The following is a 16,570-nucleotide window of genomic DNA, read 5'->3' as shown; positions in this document are numbered from 1 at the left end:
ACAAATATTTGGGTATCCCTCAAACTTTCACCTAATCATTTTAGTATCCTATAATGATGTATACCTAAATCAATTATTAGTATGATGATTGCCAAATACAGATTTTCTAATTCCACCATTTCTTCAACATTTATTTGTTTACTTTCTATAAGAAAGATTCTCATTTTTTTACCTATTTTTTTCTTTGTGTTAGTATGGAATAATGGATTTTAATTTAATTCAAGAAAAAATATTGTATGAGGATTTATTAACGTAATATTAACAAATACAATATTTATTAAGATATAATTTTTTGGTGCTCAAATTATATCAGATTTAGCAAATGAGACTGCTTTAAGTTAGCTTATATGTCCCTTTGACATAGCTTGATCATTTTGGGGACACTTTCCTAGTTTCTGATACAAGAAGATGATTCAGGCTCATTCTCATTGTCTCAGCTGTGGAATCAGCCATTTTTCTGAGGAGCCCTGTCTCCATTTAGTGGAGAGTCACATCTCAAAACCAGAATCTGTGTAGTATGTATGTGGAACACCACACTTTGCTTTTTATTGTTTTGATTTTTGAGCATCATTCTTAATAATAAAGAATTATAAATTATTGAAATGTTTATTAGAGGAATCAGTTAAAGAATTTTTGTGTAATTGAATATAGCTATTAAAAATAATGAGGAATCTATTGTAGTGATGGAAGAGGACCTAATATATATTGCATTTGCAAAAAACAAGTTAGTGAACAGTTGATACAGTTTATTTTAAATATTATATATAAGTAAATATTCATTCAAACAGAAAATTTTTAAAATCTGAAAGTTTACACGCCAAAGTACAAAACTTTTTTTTAACTTCTGTCAGCAGGATAAGAAATATGGTAAAGTTTTCATTTCTTTATAGCTTCCTATAGCCTTTTTATATAAAGCATTTATCTTTTTAAAATTTAAATACATAAATCTAAAATCAAAAAATACAAAATAAAACAACAAAAACAGTTTGGGTGGCAATGGCTTACAAAATAATAAAATTTATGAGGAAGTTAGGGAAATGACCTCATTATACATTAGTAAAATTGCTAGAATTAGTCCTCATTAGTCAATTAGTTTATAATAATTGCCTCAGTCAGTAATCAGTTTTCTCCAAGTCTCATTTAGTAGCCTCATCAGTTAATTGCTTTCATCTATAAACAAATTTTCATTTAACTGGGCAAAAACTTGTCATCATATCTCCACGTCAATGCTAATCAATGCTTCTAGGGTGTGTTTCACATCCATGTGGCCCACTCCTGATTTCAGCTGAAGCTATGAGGGGTGGTTCCATGCCAGCTCAGACTCACCCTGTCTTGGCAGTGACCAGCCCAAATCACATGCAACATGCTTCCACACTCAGCCAGTGAATTCTCCCTGGAAGACTAAATGCTATTTTCTATAATGTGCTCAAGGAAGGACTTTTGGTAAGATGATATTTCAGTAGACACTTGAATTAAATTAAAGTGTGCAGATAGCTCGGGAATAACCTTTTCCAGGAAGAAAAGCAAATGCAATGCCTGGGGTGGCAGCATGCCTCTCTTATTTGAGGATCAGAAAGGAGGCCAATTTGGAAGGTAGTGACGAAGGACAGGATGAGAGATAAGGTCCTAGAAGAAAAAGAAACGTGAAGGAGAACAAGAGGTTAACAGAAGGGTAGGATAATGAATATGGAGTTTATCTTGTGAGTTCAGATGAGTGAGATGATTTAACTTCTATTTTCAAATGATCCCATTGGCTCCCATGTGTGAAGTATACAGTGCCTAAAAACCAGGTGGAAGAGTTTCAGTAGGAGCCTATTGCAATAATCCAGATGAGAGATGGAGATGCTTGAGACTCTAGTGATAAAGGTGGAGACAGTCAGACTCTGGGTATGACTGGAAGGTAGAGTTCACACAGTTTGCCTATGGGATATGGCTCGTGAGAAAAGAGATGAGGCATGGATGATCTCAAGGTTTTTGTGTAAACATTGAGAGAAAGGAAATTTCTATACTGATATAGAAAATATGATGATAATAGAAGACTTGACAGAAATTCACATGGTAGGTTTTCTCATGTTAGGTTTGAGGTCGTTATTTGACATGTAAGAGGAGAGTTTGAATACATGAGCCTGGAGTTGAGAGTAGCGGCTGATGCTGAAGATAACCTTTATGAGGTTCACAAGTTGTTCATTTGTGGTTAGTATTTAAAGTCATGGAACTGAATGAGATCACCTAGGATATAATTGTAAAGAATGTAATGGAGAGGGATCCCAGGATTGACTCAGGCACACTGTATCATTAAGATTCAACTTTCTTGCTTTTGTCTGGGCTGCTGACATGCCATCCAGACTGAAGAAGATCCAGAAACTTTTGGGCTATGTGAGCCATGGCCACAGCCACACTGTAAAAAAGTAACGCACTGGAAGCACCCAGGAGGCCGTGGTAAGGCTGGTGGCATGCATCACACAAGATCAACTTTGACAAATATCACCCAGGTTACTTTGGGAAAGTTGGCATGAGGCATTACCACTTAAAGAGAAACCAGAGCTTCTGCCCTGCTGTCAATCTTGACAAATTGTGGACTTTGGTTAGGGAGCAGACATGGGTGAAGGTTGCTAAAAACAAGACTGGAGCTGCTCCCATTGTTGACATGGTATGATCTGGCAACTAAAATGTTCTGGAAAAGGGAAAGCTCCCAGAGCAGCTGTCATCGCGAAGGCCAAATTCTTCAGCAGAAGAGCCAAGGAGACGATTAAGGGTGTCAGAGGTGGGGTGGAGGTGTGAGGTTGGGGTCTTGGTGGCTTGAAGCCACATGGAGGGATGTCCATTAAATGCTAACAATTGAAAAAGAAAAGATTCAGCTTTCTGATAAGACTCATCTGCCAAGCCTTAATAGATAGATTGGAGCTGTTGCTGCTCAGGATGTTGCTATTCTTGAAGAAGAGAAAAGACACATGGCAAAGCATGAGCTGGCTCTTAAAGCTCGCACTCAGAACACACACACTCACTTCTGTTCTTACTTCATTGGTCAAACCAAGTTTCACAATCACTTTCAAGTGCAATAGAAAGGGAATGTATAATCTTCCCACAGGAAGGGTTCTGCAGTGATGAACATTGCAGGGAGGGAAACAAGAATATTTGGCAAACAGAAATGTAGTTCACTACAAGAAATAAAGATATGACATTGGAAAGCTTTTGTCTTTCTTGTCTAATATAACGACTGTAAACTACTGAATTTTTTTCTTTGCTTTTCTCATCATCTGATGTCTTTCTCCATTTATGCCCAATGAACTATGTCTCAGCAGCCAAAGATCCTAATTAGACTTTTAATTTCATCGTAGGGTTCATCCCAATTGAGAGTAAAGGCGATTTCTAGAGCTGGAGCCACTGACATTTCTTGGCATTGGAGAGTTCTTATCATGGGATCCTTCTGTACAATAGTTCTTTAAATTTTTTCCAGTTGAGGACCTTGCTATTTAGGTTTACCCCCATCTGATACCACTTATTCCAGACCTAAGCTACCATTAACCTCTGCCTCTATCTCTTCTTTGAATCCTCTGATGGAATTTTTAAAGAAGCCACAGATTTTCTCATAGTTGTAATGTAACAAAAAGAATACATGATGTATTTAAAATTGAAGGAGATCTGCCTTCACCGATGTTCTGGTTCACTGATGTCACTACTTAGCCTTTCACTTGAAGCAAGTAATCGACCTTCAAGGAATTTTCTCATCTGTAAAATTGAAATAGTTACACCTACTGTGTTAGTCTGTTTTTACACTGCTATAAAGATACTACCCAAGACTGGGTGATTTATAAAGAAAGGAGGTTTAATTGACTCACAGTTCCACAAGGCTGGGGAGGCCTCAGGAAACTTACAATTATGGTAGAAGGGGAAGCAGGAACGTCTTGCATGGCAGCAGATGAGAGAGCTCATGTAGAAAGTGAAAGGGAAAGAGCCCCTTATGAAACCATCAGATCTAGTGAGAACTCACTCACTATCACGAGAACAGCATGGGGGAAACCACCCCCATTACCTAACCACCTCCTACCATCTCCCTCCTTTGACATGTGGGGATTATGAGGATTACAATTCAAGATGAGATTTGGGTGGGGACACAACCAAACCATACCACCTGCCTGGTAGCACTGTTCTGAGGATTGAATTAGATAGCACGTGTAATGTGCTTCATAAATTCTAAAGTGGAAAAAAGTTGGTTCATGTGGTTGTTTCTATCATTCCAGGATGAGTTAGGAACATACAGTCATGCATGTTATTGATTCTGGAATGAGGGAAATAGGAACAGGTCTTATGAGGCCCTTATATGTTGCTTTTATTAATATTTTCTAGTGAAGGTACTGCATGATGAAATAAATAGAAAGATCAGAATCTTCTAACAAGCTTGTCTGGAATTACCATACTGAGTACACAAAGGATCTCACCATAATAAAATGAATTTCTCCTTGTCAAGATTCTAGTTCCTTATTGACTACCACTGGGCAGACTGACTCTGGTAGAAGCAGCCTTTATGCTGGCAACCTAGTCATCTGGTAAGCTTCTGAGGTAACTAACCCACAATGATAGGGGCTTATTTCTTCATGTTAGGATTCAGCTTTCTGATAAGACCAATATGCTAGGCCTTAATGCACAGAAAATACCAGCTCCTAAAGATATCAAGTCTGCATGTATTTGGAATTTAATAATTTTTATACACATCTTCAAATTTTCCACCACGTGAAATAATAATTCTAAGATATTGGCATGCCAGAAATAATAGCAATCAAACTTCACTGAATAACATTTTATTTTTACAAAGACCTTTTCCATCCCATTTGGTGCTGCCAAGGCATTATCCATGCAAAATGTGTATGGATTGAGAAGAGTATTTCCACAGTTTTTTTGCTTAAACCAAAGAGGAAAACATCTGGTCAAACCCATTTATCACTACATTTTCTCTGTAGTATGAAGGTATTCTTGGCCATATTCTTGGCTAATTTGTTCTTGCCAGTAACTCAAAGGGTATAAAAAATGTAATAAATTAGGAAAGAACCGAAATTCTAAAATTTCAGTAAAAACACAGATACACCTCTAACTTAGAGACTCTAAAAATGGAATATGGTATGTAATGGGTAAGAGGTTTCTTTCTTTTTTTGAACAAATTTTGAGGGTTGGAGATCTATAAAAGATGAAATTAAAAAAGAAATAACTCAAAGAAAAAAGAAAATGAGGAAGCATTAGTAAAAAAAATCAGTATTGCTGTACAGTTTTCTGATTCATCTCTTTCACTTTAAAAGACGCAAAAAAAGAAAGAAGAAACTCAAAAATAATCTCTAATTGAAAAGAGAAACACAAACATCTAGAAATAATGTCAGAAAGATTAAAACCCAGAATACATTTGAGAGTTTGAAAAAAAGTTACTAAATGCAGCCTAAGTGACTTTTTAAGCTATGTTTGGAGCAGGAAGAAGAGTAAAAAGAATGACTTAGACTCTACATTGGAGACAAATGATCTCAGGTCTCTAGAAGTAACAATATCCAAAACCTGTTTTGATTCCATATTTGCTACAAAAGGGCAAAATTTCCAAATAATAAGGCAAATCAGGTTAGAGAAGCAATCATAGACCAATATATGTAAGGAGGTAATCAGAAAATAACTAAAAATGAACTTGAGTCTCTGTATGCAGATGAAGACTCCTGTCAGGATGGCAAAGAAACTTTCATCAATTAGCTACTATCCCCTGTTTAGCAATATTCCAAACCATCATAGAGTCTTGTAAAGGTTTCTGAAAGCTTGGCACCTAATAATGTCCTTCTTCCAGAAAAATGTGAACCTATCGATCATGAAATGGTAGAACAAATTATTATGTAAAGGACTCATATTTAGAAAATAATATACGTTTTTACATGTCTTTTTAGGATAGAACATTCAAAAATATTTTATCATATTTTACCAGTTATTAGATTGTTGGGAGTGGAATGTTAAGATTGGTGTATATTATTTTCAGAAAAAAGAATTACCTCTCATAATAACCTTATGGATATGCTGGTTATGTAAGCAGAATCATAGCCCAGAGATTACTTTTAAATGTTGGCTTGCTTTGTTTATCAGGGACATAGTGCATGTCAGGTTAAAGGATATTGAGAACCTTCCTTTCTTCCTAATGCTGTCTGGATTTCAATGGCAGCTCGTGTTGGTAAGATAGAGCCTACTTTTTTTCCTCAAGGTAAGCATGAGTCCTGCTGGTAGACGCAATAGTATAGAGGAGGAAGTATTGGATTATGTTCTAGTCTTAACTGTGCTGTTTGGTAGCTGTATGACCTTGCAAGTATCCCTATCTGTAAAACAAAGATAATAATGGCTGTAAGTCCATCTTATAGGTACATAAGACTGTAGTTTTAAAAGGCTTTATAAAGACTATCTAAGGGCAAATATGCAAGATAAGGGTATCATTCATATCTCTGTTTCAATCTGGAATGCAGGCAAACAGGGAAGACTGGAGGGTCCCTTTCCTCAATCTCTACTGATCAACACTTTCATCAGTGGAAATAGAAGACATAATTATTAGATTCTAAGAGCTTGGCAATGGTTGACTCAAGATTCAAAATTTTATTGCCCAACTTTATACTTCCAGGCAAAAATATCAGACCAAAACAACAAGATGAAATTTGGCAGGAATAAAAGTCTGCAGTCTAGACTTGGAAATGCAAATATGTAAGTACAAAATGGGAGGAAAAAGCAATCAGACAGCAGTTCATGTGAAACAATCTGGAGTATTTAGTTGACCACATGGTTAATAAGAATATTATGGAAAGTGTAAATCCCTTCATTCTGAGATAGTCAGATCACGTTGGCACAATCCTTGGAATGTACTAGATACATGGAAAAGTTACTTTGCTCAATTCAGCACCCTCTTCCCCTTTAATTCAAGAAAGACATCTACAATCTGTTATGGGACTGGCAGATGCTGGCAGTGTCAGAAAACTATGATCTATGGGAAATGTTGAAGGAACAGAGACAGGTTAAACTTAGGAATAAAGACTAGTGGAAAACCTTAATAGCTGTCTTCAAATATCTAAAGGACTGTTAAGTGTTGTTATAGGGATTATTTTCACTGTGTCATTCCAGAGAGCAGAGCAGGAATCAGCGGGTGAAAGCAAAAAAGAAGGCATACTGTTGGCTCAAAGAAACAACTTTATAATAACACCTCAATCTGTACAACAACCAGAAGGACTGCCTGGTGAGACAATAAGATCTCTATTGCTGGAGGTTTAAGCCAAGTCTGGCTACAATCTATTACAACACATTTCTGCTTTGGGCTGGTCTCTAAGGTCCTTACCACTCTCAGGGTCTATGATTTTATTAGATATTTGTCTTTATTTCCAAGACTTTTATATATCCAAATGTTTATTTTCACTTTTTGTATTACATAGATATCAATAGACAATTTGCAGGGAAGTATATTATTTTTCTGCCCACAGGACATTTTGAAGAAGCTAGTCAACCCTTAAAAATTGCTGATTTACCATCTTAGCGGTTTCTTTACTCCACAGATGTAATTTATTGCACACAATTATGATATATAATATTTCTGGCTTATTAAGCATGAAAAAGCCATATTTCTGCTCTATTATGGTTGAGTTTTCTACCTTAGAAAGATTTAACATTCACAGTTAAGGTTACTATAGTAACCATAACTCAATTCCTTGTGGCTATAAATTACTCTGTATTCCTATATGTTAACTTTGATTCTTTATGTTCATATGATATCCAACTCTTCAAAGTTACAAACTATAGTCTCTGGATAAAGGTAATAAATTAAATGGGTCAAGGATCTGTTCCCTTAATAATCAGGAAAAGAATTGCTTGAAGTAGATAGTCACAATAAGCAAAAATAGAAAAATTAGTGTTTCATGTGATAACAAAGGGCGAACAAAGGTTCATGGTATATTATAGCGTGGATAGTAGTAAAAAATAAAGTGAGCATAAATTCACAAAATTATATGTAGGGAAAATGTGTAAACTGTGGTACTCTGCAGATTAAGGATAAAAAAAAAAGTGAACAATGTATACTCAACCACTTCCCCTTTCTATTCTCATGGTAAACATCAATAATTAATTACGGCACTTTTTTTCTACTCTTCCCAGACACGTCCTCAGAATCTTTCACAACACAGTGCTGTTGGCAGTCACTGTTCATTGATCTCAATTATTTTAAATTCTCATTTCTTCTAGAAATCTCTTAATTATGAATGTAGAAAAGGCAATACTTCCCATGTTATTTGCCCTAATCAGAGTCTATTGTTCCTGCAGCTAGATCTGAGATATTTGGAGGATTTATTATAGGAACTATTTGTGATACAACAGGGGAACATGGCCGTATTTTATTGAAAATATTGGGGGCTTGGACTCAAAAAGATTTTAGCTGTGGCTCTTGAGGAAAGAACTTAACTTCTCTGAGCCTTACCTTTTTATGTTTAAAATGTACATAATAATGTCTATCAGCAATGCTTTTTTTTTGAGAGGAAAGCACTTAGGACATTTTATGGCACATGCTCTAGGCAGGACTGAGTAATGAGGGAGAACAGTTTCACCTGCCAGGCCAAATTAATATTGGTGATTAATAGAGTCTGGACTGTTGTAGCCAGATCATCTTCATATTCAAATGCTTTTGCAGTTTACATTGCACAACCAAAAAGAGCTTAGATTAAGCTCAGCTAGTAACCAATTTGGGGTTATTATAATTTGTTTCATTTTTCCTAGCTACACTGAAATTCCCTGAGGGCAGAGATAACATTTAGTTTGACTTTGTGTCTGCAAAACAGCCTTGTGGTTATAAGACTTGAAAAAAATTAAAATAAAAAGTTAGTGACAAGATATATGAAGGATCACTTTAACTTAATAAACCTTAAAAACTATATATAAAAAGATAGATTATTTCTACTGGCTAAAGAATATCATGACACAGGCTTAAACTACAATATGATGAATGTAACTTAGGTGCAAAATAAAAAAATACCACTGTAGAACTATACGACACTGAGGGAAGGGTGGTTGCAGCCCAGTTCTACCAATTAATAAGCTACTGATATTTCTATTATTCTGAATTTTCTGAAGTTATTAAATATCATAGTAGGCTGCCTATAGAATTGATGCACTATCCCTGAAATTATTAATAAAATAAGAACCTTTTTCCTGATATAACTACATAGATCATCGTCAATATCACAAGTATTATTATAATATATACCCCTTTGGGCCATAACTACTACATTGCATATAAATATGTCTCCTATTAGGAAACCTATACAATACATTTCTGCATTAGGCTGGTCTCTAAGGCCCTTAACACTCTCAGGGTCTATGGTTTTATATATTTGGCTTTATTTCCAAGACTGTTCTCTATCCAAATGTTTATTTTCACTTTTTGTATTACATAGATATCAATAGACAGTTTGCAGTGGAAGTATATTATTTTTCTGCCTGCAGGATATTTTAAAGAAGCTAGTCAACCCTTAAAAATTGCTGATTTACCATCTTAGAGGTATTACTAATATTAGAGTTATTACTAATATCAATTAGTAATAGATTATTAACTGTCATAGCAATAATAATAATGGCAATATGAATCATATGAAAATATGTAGCAAGCTATGTATTATCAGATTAGTAAGGAAAAAGTAATTGTAATAACAAAATAACAATAAAAATAATGTCTAAAATGCCAAGCAGGTGAAATTTATGTGGAACCTAGGCCTATGGATGATTTGGAAGTGTTAATACTTATGAAAAGAACATTTATCAGAAAGGAGAGGAAAAAAATGTGATGAGAAAGAGAGTAATATTTGGTTGAAAAACATCATTGCAAATGTTAAAAGCAATCTCCAATTCATCCAAAATAGGTCCTTGGTCAAGGAGAACTCTAAGGCAACAAAAGTGCATCATACAAAACTAAACAGAGGACAATAAACAATGATGAGAACAAAATTGACCAAGTAGTGGGCAGTGTTGTAGAGCTCTTGGAAAGGATTTTGATAGTATGATGGGCTTCATCAGAGAGGTTGCTCTAGTTTTGGATCAAATCTATCATTATATGTAGTACTATAGAGTTTTTACTATGGGGCGTAGGGCTACTGAGATTTGTCCGTTAGAATTTGCTTTTAGAAAAAGTACCCTCTGGGTGTTTTATGACCACAGTCCTTACAAGAGTCTCCTAGGTTTCTAGATGGGGTCTGAAATTGTAAGCAGCCTGATGATTCTACCTTGGGTCCTCTGGTCAACTGGCCACAAGGGTATAATATAATAATAAGTCAGCAATAAAATTCAGACAGCATAACATTCAGAAAGCCCATTGCTTGTAAGAATAGATTTGAGCAATTGTCTTGCTTTTGTTAAAAATCCTGGGGTCAGCAATCCCATTATTGGGTATATACCAAAATAAATATAAATCATTCCACCATAAGGACACATGAACATGTATGTTCATCACAGCGCTATTCACAATAGCAAAGTCATGGACTCTATCTCAATGCCCATCAATGTAAGTAGACTAGGTGGAAGAAAATGTGGCACATATATACTATAGAATACTATGAAGCCATAAAAAAATGAGATTATGTCGTTTGCATGAACTTGGATGGAACTGGAGGCCATAACACTTAGCTAACTAACACAGGAACAGAAAACCATTACCGCATGTGCTCACTTATAAGTAGGAGCTAAACATTGAATACACATGAACACAAAGAAGGGAACAACAGACACCAGGGCCTACTTGAGAGTGGGGGGTGGGAGGAGGGTTGAGGATAGAAAAACGACCTATTAGATACTATGCATATTACTTTGGTGACAAAATAATCTGTATACCAAATCCCTGTGACATGCAATTTACCCATATAACAAACCTGTACACGTACCTCTGAACCTAATATAAAAATTAGAAAAAATCCTAGAGTCACTCAAGTTCTGAATATTCCTTTGTGCACCATTATTTGTAAAGATAGAGTAAGACTACATGATTTTTAAAAACAGTTGAATTTTTAAAAGTAGTAACTTTCTTTTACTTCAATAGTATTATATGTAACAAACTCTAGAAAATGAGATTAAAGAAAGACACAAAATCACACTGCAATTTTGCCCTGCAGAGATAGGCACTAGTCAATAAACTCCTTGAGGGTAAGATCTAGGCCTTCCTTGTTTTCCACTGTATCCATGGTGAAGAGTATAGTACCTGCCACGAGATAGCAATAATATACATCTGTTAAATAAAACAAATGTCGACATTTTGGTGTATGTGCTTCCAGAATTTTTTAATATGTAAATATTCCTTAAAAAATGAGTATAGTTTGTAAATTTTAAATCCTGGAAAGCAGCCAAATTTTAAACACTAATCTTGGATTGAAAACTCACTTCCTCAATATTACAAGATTTGTAGATTCATAAAATATGAGTATCAGAAGAGAATGAAAGTGATTTAGTCCAAAGCTCTCATTTTATGTATAAGTGAAACTTAGAATGGTGAAGATGTTTGCTTAAGGTTAGGGCAGAAATCCAGGCCTCTGACTTTCAGGTAGAATTCTTGCTGCCATATAATACGCTTCGTTAAACTATGCTCTATCTTATTCTAAACTTTTTAAAAGTCATGCTTCTACAAGAATTGTGGTTGCATTATTATTGTGCATATAATAATTTATACAATGTAATAATTATAATTAATAATACAATTAGTAATAATCTTATTTTTGTGTATTCCTTTGAATATTTCTCATTTTCTCTGATGAAAACTTAAACATTTTGCCAAATTATCTGTGAAGGTTTTTGGTATTGATTACCATGTCTAAATAGTTTCTAACGTCCACTTTATTTTTTGTTATTAAATAACTATATTTGTTTTAATATTTAACAGTCAGCTTTAGGATATATACATATGTATAAAATGTTCTTTTTTTCAAATCAGGATATATACATATTCATTATGACTTAATTGATACATGTGTTGAAAACCCCAGTGGTTCTTCTTCCATTGCCAAAAAACAAGGAATGTGTACAATTAAAGTAACTTGCTATCCTTGAGAGCAAACATCTTTCCACTAAATACCATTCAATAATTAGATTTGTTTTCTCTCAAATATTTTAATTCTTCTTATACACCATTTCTTGTGTTATTCATCTTATTTGACCTAATATGATTTCAGTTAGGTCTTCAATGGTCAAGATACATGTTTAAAGATTTTTGAAGGTGAGTGATTACAACTATGCCCGAGAATTTCCTGTGAAAATACTAATGCCTCAGACTAGTGTAATGGTAGCCTCACAAATGGAAACATACAATTTAAATAATAAACCTTACAACATGGTGTTTTTTGAATATCATTGTACAATATATTTAAATATGATCAAAATAAACCAAACAATAATGCAACAGCTCTACATCTTTTCCAACTTGCCCCCCTTATTCCAGCTAGAAGTGATTTCCCAAGCTGAGAATTTCCAGCCAATCATCTTGATCGTGTACCTGGTAAATTTATAAGCCATATTAAGTCCTCCGCCCTCATGTTTCACTCAGTTTTTCTAGACTTCCTGAACATGAAAAAATTAAATTTTATTAGCCAATACCCTTCCATCTCATCCTTTTCACCATCAGTTCTTTTTCTCTCCCCTTTATCACTATTATTCTAAGATTGCAGTTGTGAGAAAACTGTGGACCTTTATGACAAAATGAAGAAAATAACAAAACTATAAAACAAATCCTGACTTTTGGTTAAGAGGCAAACAGACTGAAGAAGAGCAGGTGAGGGAGGGAGGTGGGAAGCAAGGGAGAAAAGTTAAATTATACAGATACTGAGAATCACAGACTACTTCCATTTGATGATATTTCCTTTGTTGCTTCCTACCTTAATTTTCTTTTTCTTAGATGTAAAGGTCGAACAAGAGCTGGAGTAAGCAGTTTCTTCTTTTTTCTCCGTCCTCCCATTCCCAGGCTCAGATCATCTGCTCTTCTCCAGCTGGGAACTATTTGCAGTGGTGCTTCGTGCTTAGCATTCCCTCTAATTGCTATCCATCTGTTTCCATTAACCCCCTTAGCCATTTGTCTCATTTGAATATCTTGTTCCTTTTCTAAACATTGCAAACCAAATTCTGACCTCAAATATTTACATATCATTTCCAAAGATTTCTGCATCTGTATCACTATCACTGGCCATTTTCGAAAGACTGTCATTCAGCTCTTCTCACACTGTGTTACATATGCAATTATTATTACTTTGATAATATGGTAGTAAGAAGAAGTTGAATGGAGCATTAAGTTCATCCTTTTATGATATATTCCATAATTTAACTTAAGGACAGTATCTTCCTCTGATCCAACTTCAAGATAACTATCTTACCAAATTATTTTGAAATTATAGATTTTAGAAATATGACTAAACAAAACCAATTAGTAGTTGGAGGTATCACAGTAGCCCTAGAGTGTTCCTTTGATAATCTAAAACAATGGATTTAGAACATCCCTACTCTCCAAATTGTCTTGTTGCATATGAAATAAAGGTCTCAATAAAAAGTAACGAGTAAACAGATTTCATTCCACATTTACAATGATGGAAGTAGTCATTGTTTCTTCCAGAGGTAACTTACTGGATGTAATACTCTTCCCCAAACAACAACAATGCAGCAACAACAACAACACATACACACACACACGCACACACACACACACCCTTATTTCAAAATATCTGCATTATATTCACTGCTGTTTCTTCAGGGTGGAACAAATAGTATAGAAACCACCAAATCATCTTACGAATGTTGCTTCCCCACTTTTAAGCAGGCACCTATCTCTAGAAATCCTGAGTGTCTGTAAAACTATAAAAAGCCACAGGGGAAAAAGTTAAATATTGTTTTCATCACATCACTTTCTTGGCTCATAAGTTTTTTTTTAAATCTCTTTCCCTTATTTCATCGCTGTCCAAGGTCATTTTTCTTTTCCTTTAAACATCTTTTCTACCACCTCTTGATCACTATCCCTTATATACATATTTTACATTCTTCCCTTTGTACCTTTGCTAATGGAGTTCCTTAATGAAGGACCTGTCAGTCACTTTCCCAATAGACCAGCAATTCAAGACATGATTCAAATTTAATTGTAGTCAATGATTTAACTTGCCCCCACCAAATTACTCTATTCCATGAATGTTTTCTGTCTTTGCTATGAACGGAAGTAGGTCTAAGTGACTACCTCTTTTACAGTCTTCCCATTTTTAGCCTTATTATTTTGCACTTGTTTATGTGTGGTTGTTCTTCAGTTGTCACTTCAAGCAAGTGTATGATCTACAAGAAAAAGGAAAATTCCCTTAGTCACCATCTACAAGAAAAAGGAAAACTCCCTTAGTCATCTCACACCCTTGTGTATCCCCACATACAGGAAGTATCTAGTAACGTTTCTGGAATTTATCTACTGAGATATATCTTTTATGAGAAGAGTCCTGTTTCCTGGGAATTTCAATTCACATATACCCTAGAACGTAATTATGAAGATGTCTTCAGGATCCACTTATGGGATTGCCTTATAAATGATGATGTTACAGATGAGGTGTTTTTGTATTTCATTAATATCTCGGGATAGGGTCCTAGATTGTATTAGTCAGGGTTCCCTAGAGGGAAAGAACTAATAGGATATATATATAATATATATTATAATATATATACCTATATATAATAATATTATACCTATATATAATATATAATATATAGGTATTATATATATTATATATATAGGTAATTTATAATATATAGGTATTATATATTATATATTATATATAGGTATAATTTATTATATATAGGTATATATATTATAATATATATTATATATATATCCTATTAGTTCTTTCCCTCTAGGGAACCCTGACTAATACAATCTAGGACCCTATTATATAGGTATTATATATATTATATATAGGTATAATTTATTATATATAGGTATATATATTATAATATATATTTTATATATATCCTATTAGTTCTTTCCCTCTAGGGAACCCTGACTAATACCTTTATATATTATATATAATATCTTTATATATTATATATAATATCTTTATATATATATATAAAGACATACCTTTATATAGTTATATACCTTTATATATATATAAAGACAATACCTTTATATATTATATATATATGACAATACCTTTATATATATATAAAGACAATACCTTTATATATTATATATAATATCTTTATATATAATATATAAAGGGGAATTTGTTAAGTATTAACTTGCACGATCACAAGGTCCCACAATAGGCTGTCTGCAAGCTTGAGAAGCAAGGAGAGCCAGTCGGAGTCCCAAAACTAAAGAACTTGGAGTCCAATGTTCGAGGGCAGGAAGCATCCAACACGGGAGAAAGATGTAGACTGGGAAGCTAGGCCAGTCTCAGTCTCACCTTTTCATGTTTTTTTTCTTTTTTTTTTTTTCTGCCTGCTTTATATTCGCAGGCAGCTGATTAGATTGTGCTCACCAGTTTAAGGGTGGGGCTGCCTTCCCCAGCCCACTGACTGAAATGTTAATCTTTTCAACACCCTCACAGACACACCCAGGATCAATACTTTGCATCCTTCAATCCAGTCAAGTTGACACTCAGTATTAGCAATCACATAGATGATTCTTCCCTGTAATAAAACGTATCCTAAAATCAACAGTATAGCAAGACTACAGAACCCACTCATCCCCGTATCCTAAAATCAACAGTATAGCAAGACTACAGAACCCACTCATCCCCATCCTCCAATATTTAAATTTGCCAGGTAGATTTCTACTCTATTCCTACTTAGCTAAAGGCTGGCAAAGAAGGGAGTCTTGCCAGAAACTTGGCATCTTAAATAGGCTCTACAGTGGCAATTCCAGTAAGTACATTTTTGGCTGTTTTCCTCCTTCTGACCCTTCTTTACCTCCAACACCACAGCCTTCTCTAACTCATTATCCCCTTCTCTTTCTTGAGCTCCTCCTCTCTCTCTGCCTGTTTGGGAGCTACCTCTCCACATCTGTTTTTATTCCCTGGTTCAGTTATTTTTAAATTGGGGAGCTGTTTGTTTCTGTACATTAAGGTGTATTTTTGTGTCTCTAGTGATCTTGACAATTTTCCCCTTGTATATTATGCTCATTCCTTTTCTCAGTCCCCAAATATGCCTTTATCACCTTGTTCTGCAAAGGCTGGGCACATTAGCTGGTTCAAAGCTCACAAGCACTTTCAGAGAATAAAGGCCAGTTGGTAGCTGGCACCTACAAGGAAAGCTGATAGGAAGTCATCTTTCATTTCTGCTTTTTCCTGCTTTACTTACCTCCTCTTGAACTCTCTTTATCTTCTATTTTCTGTCTCAGTCTTCAACCTTCTTCCATTCTGTCTCAGCCAAAAGCAAAGAGAATTTTCTTACTGTCTTTCTTAAATTTTAAGCCAAGTCCATTAAATGCCTCAGCGATTTTTCTTGGATACTATTGGCATCTGATTTAATTGGTTTGACATGAATTAATCTTGAGATTTACCTGTAGCCTTCTTTTTCTTTGTAATTCTTTGTTTGG

At 34.7% G+C, this 16,570-nt stretch overlaps 1 pseudogene; it reads left to right on the top strand.

Moving 5' to 3' along the window:
* The first annotated feature begins 2,334 nt into the window (after positions 1 to 2,334).
* LOC129488786 (large ribosomal subunit protein uL15-like) lies at positions 2,335 to 4,288 on the top strand (annotated as a pseudogene).
* Positions 4,289 to 16,570: the final 12,282 nt, after the last annotated feature.

Source organism: Symphalangus syndactylus, chromosome 8, assembly GCF_028878055.3.
Source record: "Symphalangus syndactylus isolate Jambi chromosome 8, NHGRI_mSymSyn1-v2.1_pri, whole genome shotgun sequence".
In the NCBI taxonomy this organism is placed as follows: Eukaryota; Metazoa; Chordata; class Mammalia; order Primates; family Hylobatidae; genus Symphalangus; species Symphalangus syndactylus.
Note: the sequence above shows the minus strand (reverse complement) of the source record. Positions and strands in the feature narration are given on the sequence as shown.